We start from the raw sequence: 14,229 nt of genomic DNA, 5'->3' as shown, positions 1-14,229 counted from the left end.
CAGTGCAGGACCTAAGGGAACTACATATGGGGTCTTACCTCCCCCAGCCTCCCAACACACACAGGTAAACATACACACACATACACAACACACACTGTGCCAGTGATAGACATTTAATAACTCATAGATGTTGTGGCCTCAGGAGAAAGAAGAAATTTAATCAAATAGTATTTCATAAGAGACTTATTGATTCTTCCATAAGTAACTGATCACTCGCTCCCTCACCACCAGCCTGACTCTCTGTAACCTCTTACGGCTGCTCTCAAGTAAGGGAGTGGGGATGAGGTTATGATTTGGTATGATCTGCCCTTGGAAGCATCCTCCAAGGAAAGGTTTGTATGGACTCTGGGTATCTCAGGATCATCCTACCCCCACTTGCCAGTCACCCCTGGGAAACCAAACTGTCAGGTGAATGAAAGATAAGAGAGGAATCTAGGGTCAAGCAAAGGGATTTCCCAGGAGGAACTACTGCCAATGCTGTCCCCTTTCCATCACCTATACTGGACTTCTAAGGGAAGGGAGGCGATCTGAGCATTCTGTTTGGCTGGTTGCTTAGTTCCTATAGAAACTTTCCTGCCAAGGGCTTAAAATTAGTACCAAAAAAAGACCCCTACACAAACAAGAAACATTTCTTAATATGACAACAGTTACAATGAATATAAGGAATGGAAAGAAGAGAAATTTATCATCTCATCTGGGGCAGTCTTGTTCAACACTCCCTGTCTCCCACTGCCAGCATCATCACCAAACCTACGCTTTATTCTTTAAGAAGTGTGTGAGGTTCCTTTGAAGTAGTAAGAAAGTCAAGGGTAGATGGAGGTCAGATTCATTTCAGAAATGCTGTGTTATTTCACCCTTTCATATCTTGGAGAATCACAATACATATTTTAAACACACAAACTTATCTGAGAAGTGATCCAGTAAATAAACCTGGCTGTTTAACTCTGGTGTCTAAGCCAGGAGCCCTCCCTGCCCTGGCATCCCACACTCCATATCCTTGACATGTAACACATGAATCATGTCAACCATAAAAGTAGAGTCTATGAAATACTTAAGGAAACAATGCTCTAATAATTTTAAAATAATTAAAGTTAATCCCTAATTGGGGAACTAAATCCTAATCCTCATTCTACACAAAAACAGCAAGCCCCCTTTCGTCACCACAAATGGTGGTGACACACCATCTGATGCACACACTGCCACCAGAAATGCTCTTGTCTTTAACTTCTAACCTAACCAATTAATAATTATGATCCTATACAAAGAGAATCCATTTTTATGGACAAAGACATGTAAAGAATGTGGAATCTGATATTTTCACACAAAGAAACCCAAACTCAGAACTGAGCCTAAATAGGACATGACAGAGTCACTTTCAGAAACACATTCTCTCTTCCCACAGTTCTACATAAACCTTTGTGACACATCTTTTTCCGCTAGCCTGTTATTTCCTACCTCATGCAGTATTGTGAAAGTGGCCACTTATCTCCACTAACAGAACCCACAAGACCCACAACGATAACATAAAATTTTTAAACTACAGAGAAATTTGGTAAATATTAATAATTCTTTTCTTGTCATGGAAGATTGAAAACCACATCCCTTAAAGACTCCAGGTTAGGAGAATTTTCCAGCAGGAGTGTCTTTAAAATTATTTCTGTGACTCCCCTAAAAGATGGCCAATGAACTGCACAAGACAGGGAAATAAGTGTACTCTTATCTATCATATGTAACCTCCAGGAGTTTCTAGGACAAGGAAATGGGACTAAGTACACAAAGCTCATGTTTCTAAGAGACTAAAATGTCCACAAAAAGGGGTCTGATAACTCAAGGATGAAAGCTTCTAGAAAGATTCCTTCTCCTGACTATGACAAGTTACCTTATATCTGCCACTAATAACAACTAGAAATGCTAAATTTGGGGTGGATGGGGAGGAGGGAGAAGTAATCTGTCAGCAGGATTCCAAGAGCTACCAAAGGGATGAGCCAAGATCACAAGGAGAAAAAAAAGACTCAATATATTTGATACTTTATAAGCATCATTGAGATGAAAAGCTAAGCAGTTAATTGGTTGAAGGGAAAGGGTGAAGATCTTATATAATTTTTCAAATGCAATGTCTACCAAACGGTCAAAAAAATCACATATGTGAGGACACAGGATTCAAAGACTAAAAAGAAGGGAAAAGGATAATAGAAACAGATTCACATCACACAGAAGAATCATCAGCTATGGCTTCTAAAATAACTAACATTAATATAGCCAGTAAAACATGAAAGCTGATGAACTTCAGTAGAAAACTGAAATCCGTGCGAAAGCAATCAAATGTAAATTCTAGAATTATAAAAGTCATTCCTGAAATTAATAACTCAATGTGGGTTTAACAGCAGGCTAAGCACAGCTGAGGAAAAAACACAGCTGTGCTCCCATCCTGACACAAGACCAGACCACAGAAAGTACAGAGAAGAGTATGAGACGTGTGGGTCATGAAGAAAGGTCACGTGTAACTGAAATCCCAGGAAGAAAAAGGAAATAAAATGGACCTGCAATGTTATTTAGAAAGTGAATAAAAGAAAAATTTTGAAAACTGAAGACAACAAGCCACAATTTCAAGAAACGTTATCATATCCAACTAAATTATAACAAAGAAAGTCATTCCTTGACTTGTCTTGGCAGAGCTGCTAAAAACCAACAAGAGACGGAAAAGATAATCTTTCCTGAACATAATCTTTCCTGAACAGGATGAATAAGATTGACAGATGATTTTTGAACAGAAAAGAAAGAAGTCAGAAGACAACAGATGGCTGTGTCACAGATGACCTTGTACCAGCCACCAATCCCACAGAAACAAAGTACTGTGTTCCAATTACCAACCCCAGGGAAGCCTCTCAACACTTGGTATCAGAGTCTCTGAGGAACACAATGCTGCCAAGCCCTGGAGGGAGCAGTACTTTGCTGACACAGAGTAGAAACGATAAGATCGGATTCAAAAGCAGTTATCAGTGCCCGATGGCCAGCAGGTTTCTTCCGACAGGTGACACGGGACACTGCTTCCACATGCTGCCCTCGTGCCACAGTGGAGAGAGCTCTGTCCCTCCCTAAGGAGGAGAGATGTACACTGGAGTTGGTGGGGTGCCATATGATACATGTGCCTTAAGCAGAGTGAAGGGGCACCCCTTGAGAATAAAATGGAGAAAATACAGCCCCACATAAGGCAAGAAGCCCAGCACAGGCTGCGTGGGCTCTTTATCTCTTGGAAAGGAAGGATTCCAAGCCGCAGGCCTACCCTGACACAGCTCGACAGCAGGGATGGCAACGTGAGAACACAGGACTGGCTTTCCCAACAAATATCATCCTTTAAGTGCTGAAGGAAAATAACTGCCAACCCAAAAGATTACCCTGTGAAAATATTCTTACCTCCAAACGCCAAAGATGAGATGAAGAATATTACAATCATCTGTCACCAATGGGACTGTTTTAAAAGAAATACTGAAGGAAGTTCTTCAGGACAAAAGGCAACTAATCCCAGAAAGCAGGTAGGAATGAAGACCAACAGAAAGAGTATGTATATACATATATCTGGGTAAATCTAAATTAATATCTGCTGTATGATACAACAGTAACAAATCCTTCTGGAGTTTTAAATCTGTGTAAATTACAATACATGAAAACAACATAAGAGGGGGAGGAATCTTGTGAAGAAAGCAGTGAAAGAATCTATTTTTTAATACATTTATACATCAAGGAAGTATGCTTTTGTCACTAAGTGTAAACAAAGAATGAGTAAATATATATAATAATTATTATACATAATATATAATTAATAATTGATAAAGGAGAAAAATGGAATAAAAATGCTGATATGACCACAAATAGAAAACAAAGGAAAAATAACAAATCCACAATCAATGGGACATTTAAATACACCTCCTTCGGTAACTGATTAAACAGATTTAAGAAGTTAAAATACAAGAAATTTGAACAAGCTTAACCTATTGACATTTATAAAACACTGAATTCAACAACTGCAGAATGCGTATTTTTCCAAGTTCTCACAGAGTATTGTAAAGTTAACCTGTATGTGATCTGCTAGCCCATAAAAGAAGTTCCAATGAATTCCAGAAACCTGAAGCCATGCAGTATATGTACTCTCAGTTCAGTGGAATCACATTAGAAATCAATATAGAGATACAGAATAATACTTCAAAGTCTTGGAAATTAAGCAATACTATTACAAATAATTAATGAATCAAGAAGAAATAGGAATAGAAATTAGGAAATACATGTAGTAGAAGATTATAAGGAAATAGTATGTCAAGAATAGGCTACTGCTAGAGTAGTCCCTGCTGGGAACCATAGATTTGAAGACATAGATCAGAAGAGAAAAGGGCTGAAAACCAGTGACTTATGTCACCATCTCAAGAACATAGGGATAGGAGCCTGGCTGACTCAGTTGGTAGAGCACACAACTTTTGATCTCCTAGTCGTGAATCTGAGCTGCACATTGGGCATGGAGCCTACTAAAAAAATAAAAATAAAATTTTAAAAAAGTATATAGGGATAATAAAGTATATTAAACTCAAGAAAGATAGAAAGAAAAATGTGTCTAGGATTTAAAAAACTGATGAAATAGAAAACAAACATAATCAAATAAAGAAAGTCAAAAGCTGTTCCTTTGAAAAGATGAAAACAACTGACAAAGAAGCAATATAGCAAACACAACTGATCAAGAGTAGAGAAGGTATGAATTTTCTAATACCAGACCTCAAAAGGGGGGTCCTAGAGATCCTACAAATAATCAAGGAATGGTAAGTGAATTTTTGAACAATTATGTGTAAATACACCTGAAATTTCAGACAAGGCACATTCCTAGAAAAAACAATTTACAAACTGGCATAAGAAGAAACAGAAAATCTAAATAATCCTATATCTATTAAAGAAATTGAATCCATAATTTAAAACCTCTCCATAAAGAAAACTCCAGTCTCCTGGGAGCTTCATTGTCAAGATCCACCGAACGTTTAAAGGAAGAAATTAACAATTTTAAACAAAATTTCTAGAGACTAGAACAAAAAAGGGAACACTTCCCAACTGATTTTATGAGGCCAGTATAATCTTATTACCAAAAAACCTGGCAAGGAAACTACAAGTAAGGAAATCATAGGCCAAGATCTCTCATGAGCAAAGTTGCAAAATTTCTAAACAAAAGGGTTGCAACTCAAATTCAGCAATATAAAAATAGTACACCACAGCAAAATTGGTCATATTCCGACTCTTAAATGAGTCAGTTTAACATTTCAAAGTCAATCAATGGAATTTTAAAAAATCATTTGATCAACTAAAAAGATAACAGAAAAATATTTTGGCAAATTGAATTTAAATTAAAAAAATTAAAAAATAAAAAGATATAGAAAAATCATGTGATAAGTCTCAATATCCAAGGATGATAAAATGTGGTACACTGGAAATAGAACACAATTTTCTTAGTCTGCTGAAAGATATCTACAAGAGAAACTACATCAAACATAATCCTTAATGACAAAATGCTTAAAGGTTTTCCCTTCATATCAGGAAGAAAGCAATGATGTCCTCTCTGGCCATTTCTCTTAAACATTGTACTAAAGATCCTAGCTAGCACAACGAAAGAAATATTATTCACAGACAGCAGGGCTGTCTGTGTGTATAAGAGATCCAAAAGAACCTACAGATATGTCATTAAAATCAGTAAACAATGGGATGGATGGCTGTGTTGCTCAGTGGTTACGTGTCTGCCTTCCCCTCAGGTTGTGATCCCAGGGTCCTGGGATCAAGTCCCACATCGGGCTCCCCACAAGGAGCCTGCTTCTCTCTCTGCCTATGTCTCTGCCTCTCTCTGTGTCTCTCATGAATAAATACGTAAAATCTTTTTTAAAAACCTAATAAACAAACTTAGATGACTTAGATCATCAAGGTCACTAGATACAAATTCAATACACAAAAGCACATTGTATTTCTATTCACTAGCAGTGAAAATTAGAAAATTAAATGGTATGTATCATAACAGCACCAAAAAAAAAAATATCAAACACCTGCAAATAAACCAAATAGAAATGTAAAAAGCTACTCAGAAAAGTACAAAATATCACTGAGAGAAATTAAAGACAGTCTAAGTAGTAAGATAGAGGGATATACGATGTTCACAGATTTAAATGTTTAAAATTAACATGACAAATAAGTATATTCTCTCCAGACTGAGCTAAAGATTCAATATGCAATATACCAGCAGGTGTGGGTGACATGAACAAGGTGATTCTAATGTTAAAGGCCAAAACAGTCTTGAGGAAAAAGAACAGGGTTGGAGGATTTATACCACCAGATGTCAATGTGTGCTGTAAAGCTGCAATAAGTACAAGAGTATGGTACAGGCATAAGGACAGATAATACAATGGAATAAAAGAAATACACACAGATACATCATGCACATAGAGAGAAAAAAACTTGATTTATGACAGAAGTATCACACTTCACAGGAGTAGAGAAAGGGTAATCCTCTTATTAAACAATAGGATATCAATAAGTCAATAGGATATCAATAAGTCAATAGGATATCAATAAGTCAATAGGATATCAATAAGAAAAAATGCATCATTAACCTCTATCTCATACCAAGCATAAAAATATATTAGAGATGGATCATAGGTCTAAATATGAATAGTAAGAGCATAAGTGCTTCACATTACTTCAACCAAATGCAAAAATCTTAATTCCAAAAGAAAATAATCATAAATTGGATTACATTAAAATTAAGAATTTCTGTTCATTGTTAGGTATTTTAAGAGAGTAAAATGGCACATGGAGAGTGGGAGAAAATATTTGTATGCATATACCCCATAAAAGATTTGTCCAGAACACATATTTTTGTAAAAACCTTCAAATCAATAAGAAAAACATAAATGACCTCCAAAAATGGCCAAAAGATTTAAACAGGTGGGGCACCTTGGCGGCTTTGTCACTTAAGTGTCTGACTCTTGATTTTGATTCAGTTGTGATCTCATGGGTCTTGAGACTCCATGCTGAATGCATGGGGTTCTCTGCCTCTCCCTGTGCACCCACTCTCTAATTAACTAGTTAATTAATTAACCAATTAATTACTTTTTTAAAAGATTTTTTTTATTTATGCATGAGAGACAGAGAGAGAGTGAGAGAGAGGCAGAGACCCAGGCAGAGGGAGAAGCAGGCTCCTTGCAGGGAGCCCGACGTGAGACTCAATCCTAGGTCTCCAGGATCACGCCCTGGGCTGAAGGCGACGCCAAACTGCTGAGCCACCAGGGCTGCCCACCAATTAATTAGTTTTAAACAGTTTCTTTACAAAGTAGGGTATTTAAATGGCCAATAAATATATCAGAAGTCCATTCGTTCATCTTCAGGGAAAATCAAATTACATCATGGTAAGGAATCACCACAGTAGTGACACTGGAAAGACTGACACTGAAACAAATGGAAGTCTCGTATACAGTTGGGGTGAGCATAAATTCATGCAATGACATAAGAGCTTTTACATTACCTCCTAACACTGAAAACATGCAAATCTTCTTACCTAGCAAATCTCCTCCTAGGATACATGTGTTTATGTGCCTGCCCCCCAAAAAATGTATAAAAAATTTTCTGGCAGTCGTAGTTAAAAACAGAAATCTCAAGGTGGTGAGATTGAGCCCCACACTGGGCTCCCTGCTCATCAGAGAGTCTGCTTGAGATTGTTTTTCTCCCTCTCCCTTTGTCCCTCCCCCCCCCCAAAAAAATACATAAATCTTTAAAAAATATAAAATGTTGGAATTTAAATAAATAAAATTAAAAATAAAATTAAACAACCAAAAAGTGTTCATCTATTGCAAAAAAGACAGATGCACTGAGTTGTGATATGTTTATACCGTAGACAAATATCATGGAAAACGAATGAACTGCAAACATGTGTAGCAAAATGGATGACTCCTGCAAACATAATGTAGGCAAAAGTAGTAGACATTAAATATATATGGCATGATTTCATATAAATTTCATGAATTTGCATGTCATCCTTGTGCGGGGACCATGCTAATCTTCTCTGCGTCTTTCCAATTTTAGTATAGGTGCTGCCAAAGGCAGCACATATTCATATAAACTTAAAGCTGAGCAAAACCAATCAATGGTGGCAGAAGTCAGGACAGTGGTTCGGTCACCTTTGGGGAGGAAATGGTAGCAGTGATTTAAAATGAAGCCAGGGGGGTTGGGCAGGGACAGTTGAGTGAACAGCTGGAGAAAGGCTGGCTCCTGATGATATAGCTGGAACCCTTCACCCAAGCACACCTGACTCTACTTCCCTCTACTGCTGGACCTCTCAATTCCATGAGACTTTAGTTTCAAATGAGTTGTTGCCTTTTTGTACCAGTCTTGACCTCTGACTGAAAGCCAGCTCCTGCCAGAAATGGGAAAAAAAAAAAAAAAAAAACCTGGAAAAAGAAAAAAACAAAACAAAACCTGGAAAGATGGTTTCTCTTCAAGTATGAAGGTGAGAACAAAGTGGTCTACAGATCACCTAACAGAGAGGACTTTCAATCCAACTGTGGGAAGGTTCTATGCTTCTATGGGCCTGAGTTTCCTTATCTTTGAAAGTAGAAGCTTGAATAGGGATGGGTCTCGTTTGGGATGTGGACCAGATTTGGTGTAGCTGCAGGAAGTTAATACTGCCTCCACCGATACCTCCAAACCTGCTCCGTATCTTACATCCTCCCCCTCGAATAACCAATTCGTGGGACCAACAGACTCCTCCAGGTTTAACAGAACAGCCTCATTTTGATATTAAAAGTCCAATCTGAACTAATATGAAAACACCTATTGTGCAGCTACATCAAAACATCTCCCCTTATGTAATGGGTTGAATTATGTTTCCCCAAAAAGAGATATGTTGAAGTCCTAACCTTCAATATTTCAGAACGCAGCATTATTTGGAAACAGAGTTGCTGCAGATGTTATTAAGATGTAGTTAAGATGCTGTCATGCTGAAAGATAATAGGCCCCTGATCCGATGTGACTGGTGTCCTTATAAGACTATGTGAAGACACAGGGAGAGAACGCCATGTGGTGGTGTTGCAGAGAAGGAAGGGATGCGTCTACAAGCCAAGGTATGCCATGGATTGCTAGTGACATCAGAAGCTAAGACAAAGAAGGGAACAGATTCTCCCCTGGAGCCTTGGAGAGAGCATGGCTCTGCAGACATCTCAACTTCGGATTTCTGGTCTCCAGAACTGTGAGAGAATGGATTTTTGTTGCTTGTTTAAAGGCATAAGACCCACCACCCAGGTTGGTGGGCCTTATGAGGGCAGCCCTAGGAAAAGAATGCACCTCCCACCGCTCAGGCCTGTTCTGCTGTTCCTCAGACCAACCGTAGGGAAGGGGAAACGAGCATTTACAAATGAAAGTGGTCACCTGATGGATGTCTGAGCTTTCACTGCTTGCCTTTCCACAGTACACTGCTTTGTCTCTAATGTACTCCTGCTCTCCTGCCCTGGCAGGCAGGTCCCTGACCAACGCCACTGGAAAGAGCACTGCCAGGGATCTGGACCACACAGGATCTGATAGATCTTGGGTGGTGGGGGCGGGGAGCAGTTACATACTTTGTTCATTCTCCTCCTTGTTCTTTGGCTACTATTGGAGAAAGTGAGTTCCAAAGCATGGATGGGGTTAGAGAGTCTTAAAAAGAGACAAAAGAAGGTGACTGTGCCGCTTACACAACACGAAGAACTCAAAAGCTCTTCATCCATCCTGGCACTGTCTTATGGAGGGCCTGACATGCCCCCATTAGGTTAAATAGTTATATGGGCAGGGTGGAGGGAACATCTTATTGGATGACCTAGTTGAGGAACTGGCTGGCATTTTATTTTTTAATGGGGTGCGAGCTTTGGCTGTGGGACCCCAAGCAGACCGGGGGGGGGGGGGGGTGGCGGGGAAGGGGCAGAAGTCATGGGAGCAGCAGGCATCTTTGGTGGTGAGAATGATTCTGCGAAAGGAATCTAGAGAATCAGAATCCTGGCAGGGATCTGTCGGCAGATTAAGTTGGAGAACTTCACTTTTAGGTAAAAGAAAGGAGCAGGGAGGCTTGTTTTTCTGGAGTTTGCCAAATATGCTCTGGGTGGGGGCCGGGGGGCTTCAACTTAACTCAAAACACATTTCTTGAACTCCTAGTAAGCTCAAGATACTACACTGAGGTTTAGCTACTAAAGGATGATCCTAAAGGATGAGTAGATACGGCCCCTGCCCTTGAGATGACCCTTTCCATCCAGTAGGGGAGTGTGAGTCATATTCCTAATTCAGGATGTGAGGCAGAGTGAGAGAAGCACCACTGCAGAACTACAGACAATAGCTCATGCTTACAGTGAGTGCTCAGCACGCACCAGGCACGAGGCTAAGCAGTTTACGCCTATTCATTCCTTTTACACTCGCCACCACCTCCTTGTGTTATTATGATCCTCATTTTACAATGACACCAGAGAGGTTAAGTTACCTGCCCAAGGAGCACAGTCAGCAGGCAATCTGGCGGAGATCTGAGTATCTATCGATCAGGAGACATCCTGAGCCCACATGCCACATGCTGAACTAACTCTTGCAGAGTATTGCTCCCAGCTGGCAGGAGTGGAGGAGCTGGGACAGCTCCAGTGGCAGAGCATTCCCCCCGAGAGGCGCTCTGAGGTAGGGGTAGGTAACACGGGCCCTCCAAACTATGCACAAGGGAGGGCCTCCCTCTTCACGCTGGGACCCTAAGTGTTACACAGCATCTAAACATAGCCTGCCTAAGACAACACCAGTAAATAAATGATCAATGGCCAAAGTCCCTTCTATCTCCAAGACCACAAATCCACAAGGCTTAGAAAGCAAAAGCCTATGGTCCCTCTTCCACGACAAAGAAAGCTAAGAGGTCCACGGGCCCACTGTGGAAGCTACTGTATGGATGAATCTGAAGATCAAATCATTGAAGTGACCAATCTGTGACTTCAAGTAATAACAGTCGACATCAAAAAATTGTTCATTTCTGACCCTTTTTCCAGTGTTAACCCTTCCAGGTAAGTGTTACACTAGCAATCTTTTTACGTTAGAGGATTTCGTAAGGTGTGGGGGTGAGGAGAAATGCAACACCACCTGATTTTAAAAGTGTGGGTCAAATATCCAAAATGCATCCATGAGGGCATCATGAAGATTAACGGGCAGAAGGAAAGACACAGAAAACCACAGACTGTGACTCCTCTTCGGTGCCTCTTGGTCCAAGACCAGCTCTGGTTTGAGGAGGGGAAGGGAACTGTTAGTTCCTTATTTTTCCTCCTGGGTCGAGGACCCAGTACCACCACAGGGCTGACATTAGCTCCAGCTCTTTATTTAGTAAAGTGAAAACTCCACGAACATTCTGGCACTAGGAGACATGAGTTGGCTCCTCCAAACAGAGACCTCTGCTATTTAGGGACTCTACAAAACAGAAAAATGTGTATTACCAAATAACTATTTAGAGAAAATATTGAAGAAAAAAAAAAGATCTAGAGAGAACTGTTTGTTTTAATATGGTCTGTTTACAATGCATTATTACTGGACTGCAGAGTATGTGCTAACGGAACAAAAATGCATTTGCATTTTTTCAGGGTCAAAATAGCCATGTTCAGACAGCATACACCAATCTCTCTCACAGTTATTTTTCTTCTCTTTTTCTGGCATTTGATAGATTCTAGAAGTTCATCTAACTTGACCTCTAGCTAAACTGCCATTATTGCTGTGAAAATGAGGCCTCCTTTTCAAGTAAGGAGTCAGTTTCTCCAAGCCAATGGTCCTCAAACTTTAATCTGCACCAGACATTCCCAGGTTTGGGAAAGCACACAAAGGGTCCCATCCCTAGATTTTCTGATTTTGTAGGTCTGGGGTGGGGCCCAAGTATTTCCTGCCTTCCAAGTCCCCATGTGATGCAGATGCTGGTGGTCCTAGGACCACACCCTGAGACCCGCTGGTCATGGAGCGTGTAGTCATAGACACGCTGAGATGATCCAGAGATGAGAGTGAGCAGGCTATCTGACTGTCCTTGGGAGAAATGGCCCTTCCTTTTCCTCCCCGTGATAACAAGGCAACTCTCTGGTGCCCATGAAAGGACAATGAATACAGCCAGAAAAACAGAACCAAGTTAGAGATGAAGAGAATCTGATTCTGCTGGCAACGTTGGCACCCCTGCGTGGAGCCGAACCCCAGCCTTAGCAGTTATGTGAGTCGATACATTTGCTTTTTTTTGCTAAAGGAGGCTGGATTGTTTATTGTTTGAAAGAAAAGAATCCTGAATCAGTCACCTATTTTCTGGATGTTTACAGCACAGGGTCTTTCCACTTCTTTCATTCTCCTATCCCTCACTGTTGCCAAGGGAAGACCTCTGGCACAAATAAGTTATGCTCCCAAGTCTACTATCTATTCACCTAGTTTTTTTCAGTTATTAACCCAACTCAGGAACATCTTCCACTCTTGCTCATGCTACCTGACTCCCAACTTCATTTTTCTGGCTTCAGCATAGATACAATTATACACTTCTCTGCTTCACTCCCTGGGTTGCTCTCACTCTGAGGCACAACATCATGCAAATATATGTCAAGGGCAGGAACACTTAATATCACTTTATCTTATTCCTATAAAGTTGAAGGGCTCTGACTACTATGCTTTGCACTCTTGATTCAATCTACTTGGTCAAAAACACTAGTAAAGTTAGCCTTTGAGTATCTCCGAGGTTTCTACAATAGCAAAGTTTCATGACTGATCCAGAGACCCTTCTAGCCAAACCCTATTGCTAAGAACATCCTGGTACATCCTAGAATTTGGGATAATTACCCTAGCAATCTTGCCACATGAATTGGTGTCCACAAAATGTGTAAGATCCCAAGCACAGTATGTTGTGTCCTGGAGGGACTTAATAAACATGAAATTTGATTGTCATTTAATCATTAAATAAGCATGTCCTTAGTGTCCACAAAATACATGGCATTCTAAATTCATAGTGGCATAAAAAACAAATACCATCCTTTATCTTAAGGAACAATGCAAATTAATATGAAAGATGACCAAAATACTAACTAAACAGAGAGGAAGCATGAACAAAGGCAATACTATTAGTTTTTTAACAAACTGCCAGAGCATATATCACCAAATCAATGCATTATTCAAATATCCTAAAGAGCCTCCCACTGTTTACTTTGTGATTCTTTTTTGGAACTGTCTGCACAGCCAACCTACACCATTCATATTTGTGGCAGACACAGCTGGTTGCCTACCCCGTTCGCATTTTATCCCCACCATCAGAACCCCTATTTTGGAAGTGAATGTGCTCCTATGCAGGCTATAGATCATGACTGGCCTGATCCAGTTGTGACAAGCCTATCCCCTGCTTTCCCAGCATTCTTGCAGACGAGATGGCAGTATGACTTAGTTGGCAGTATGACCAGCGACACTAGAGCAATTCTTGGTTTTCCTGTTAAACAAGGAACACTCTGACATAACTCCTTACTCTTCTGCTTTCTTCCAGCCTGGAACATAGGAGTGATGCCTGAGGGTACCCCAGCCATCTTGTGACCCTGGGGCAGCACCCACTGAGTGAACGACCAAAAGAACTGTGCCTGATGCCAGCTCTGATGTCATGGAGCAAGTGAAAGCCATGCCAGCAGCCTGAAACTTCTTAACATGTCAGAAAAAAATGAATCCGTTTGCTTTAGCTACCCTAAGGGGATTTTTATATTACTTGAAGCTGAACACAATATTGTAAGTGATAGAACGATATAGTCTCATTATTTTTTCTAAAATAGGTTCCATGCCCAGTGTGGAGCCCAATGTGGGGCTTGCCCTCACAACAATGAGATCACAACCTGAGCTGAGATCAAGAGACGGATACTAAACCGACTGAGCCTTGCAGGCACCCCTGTAGTCTCATTTTTTATTAATCAAGTGGATCCAGCAAACACATTCCCCAAACTTTAGTCCAAATCTCTTTAGGCCGTTCCCAGAAAGTATACCTTCCCTCAAAGTATACTGAGGGCAGCAAAAGGAATATTGGCAGCACTTAATGCAATTTTACAAGAAATTTTGAGAGATGTTTTAAACTGTGGCAATTTTGTGACAGTGAGAGGCACCACTAAATGGAATGACACCCCTTTGGTTAATACATTTCGTTTGAAAAAGAGTCATGTGAATCCCACCTTATATATGTTATAA

General features: G+C 40.2%; 1 long non-coding RNA gene and 1 other non-coding gene across 2 annotated transcripts in view; both read right to left on the bottom strand.

Annotated features, from left to right (window-relative positions):
* The window catches only part of LOC112924748 (uncharacterized), a 111,654-nt gene that overhangs the window by 78,147 nt on the left and 19,278 nt on the right, over positions 1 to 14,229 (bottom strand). The window lies entirely within an intron of this gene.
* Positions 8,015 to 8,121, bottom strand: LOC112925021 (U6 spliceosomal RNA). Its single transcript, XR_003235998.1, has one exon. It is a non-coding gene; the product is annotated as a U6 spliceosomal RNA (small nuclear RNA).

This window comes from Vulpes vulpes, chromosome 12 (assembly GCF_048418805.1).
Source record: "Vulpes vulpes isolate BD-2025 chromosome 12, VulVul3, whole genome shotgun sequence".
NCBI lineage: Eukaryota > Metazoa > Chordata > Mammalia > Carnivora > Canidae > Vulpes > Vulpes vulpes.
Note: the sequence above shows the minus strand (reverse complement) of the source record. Positions and strands in the feature narration are given on the sequence as shown.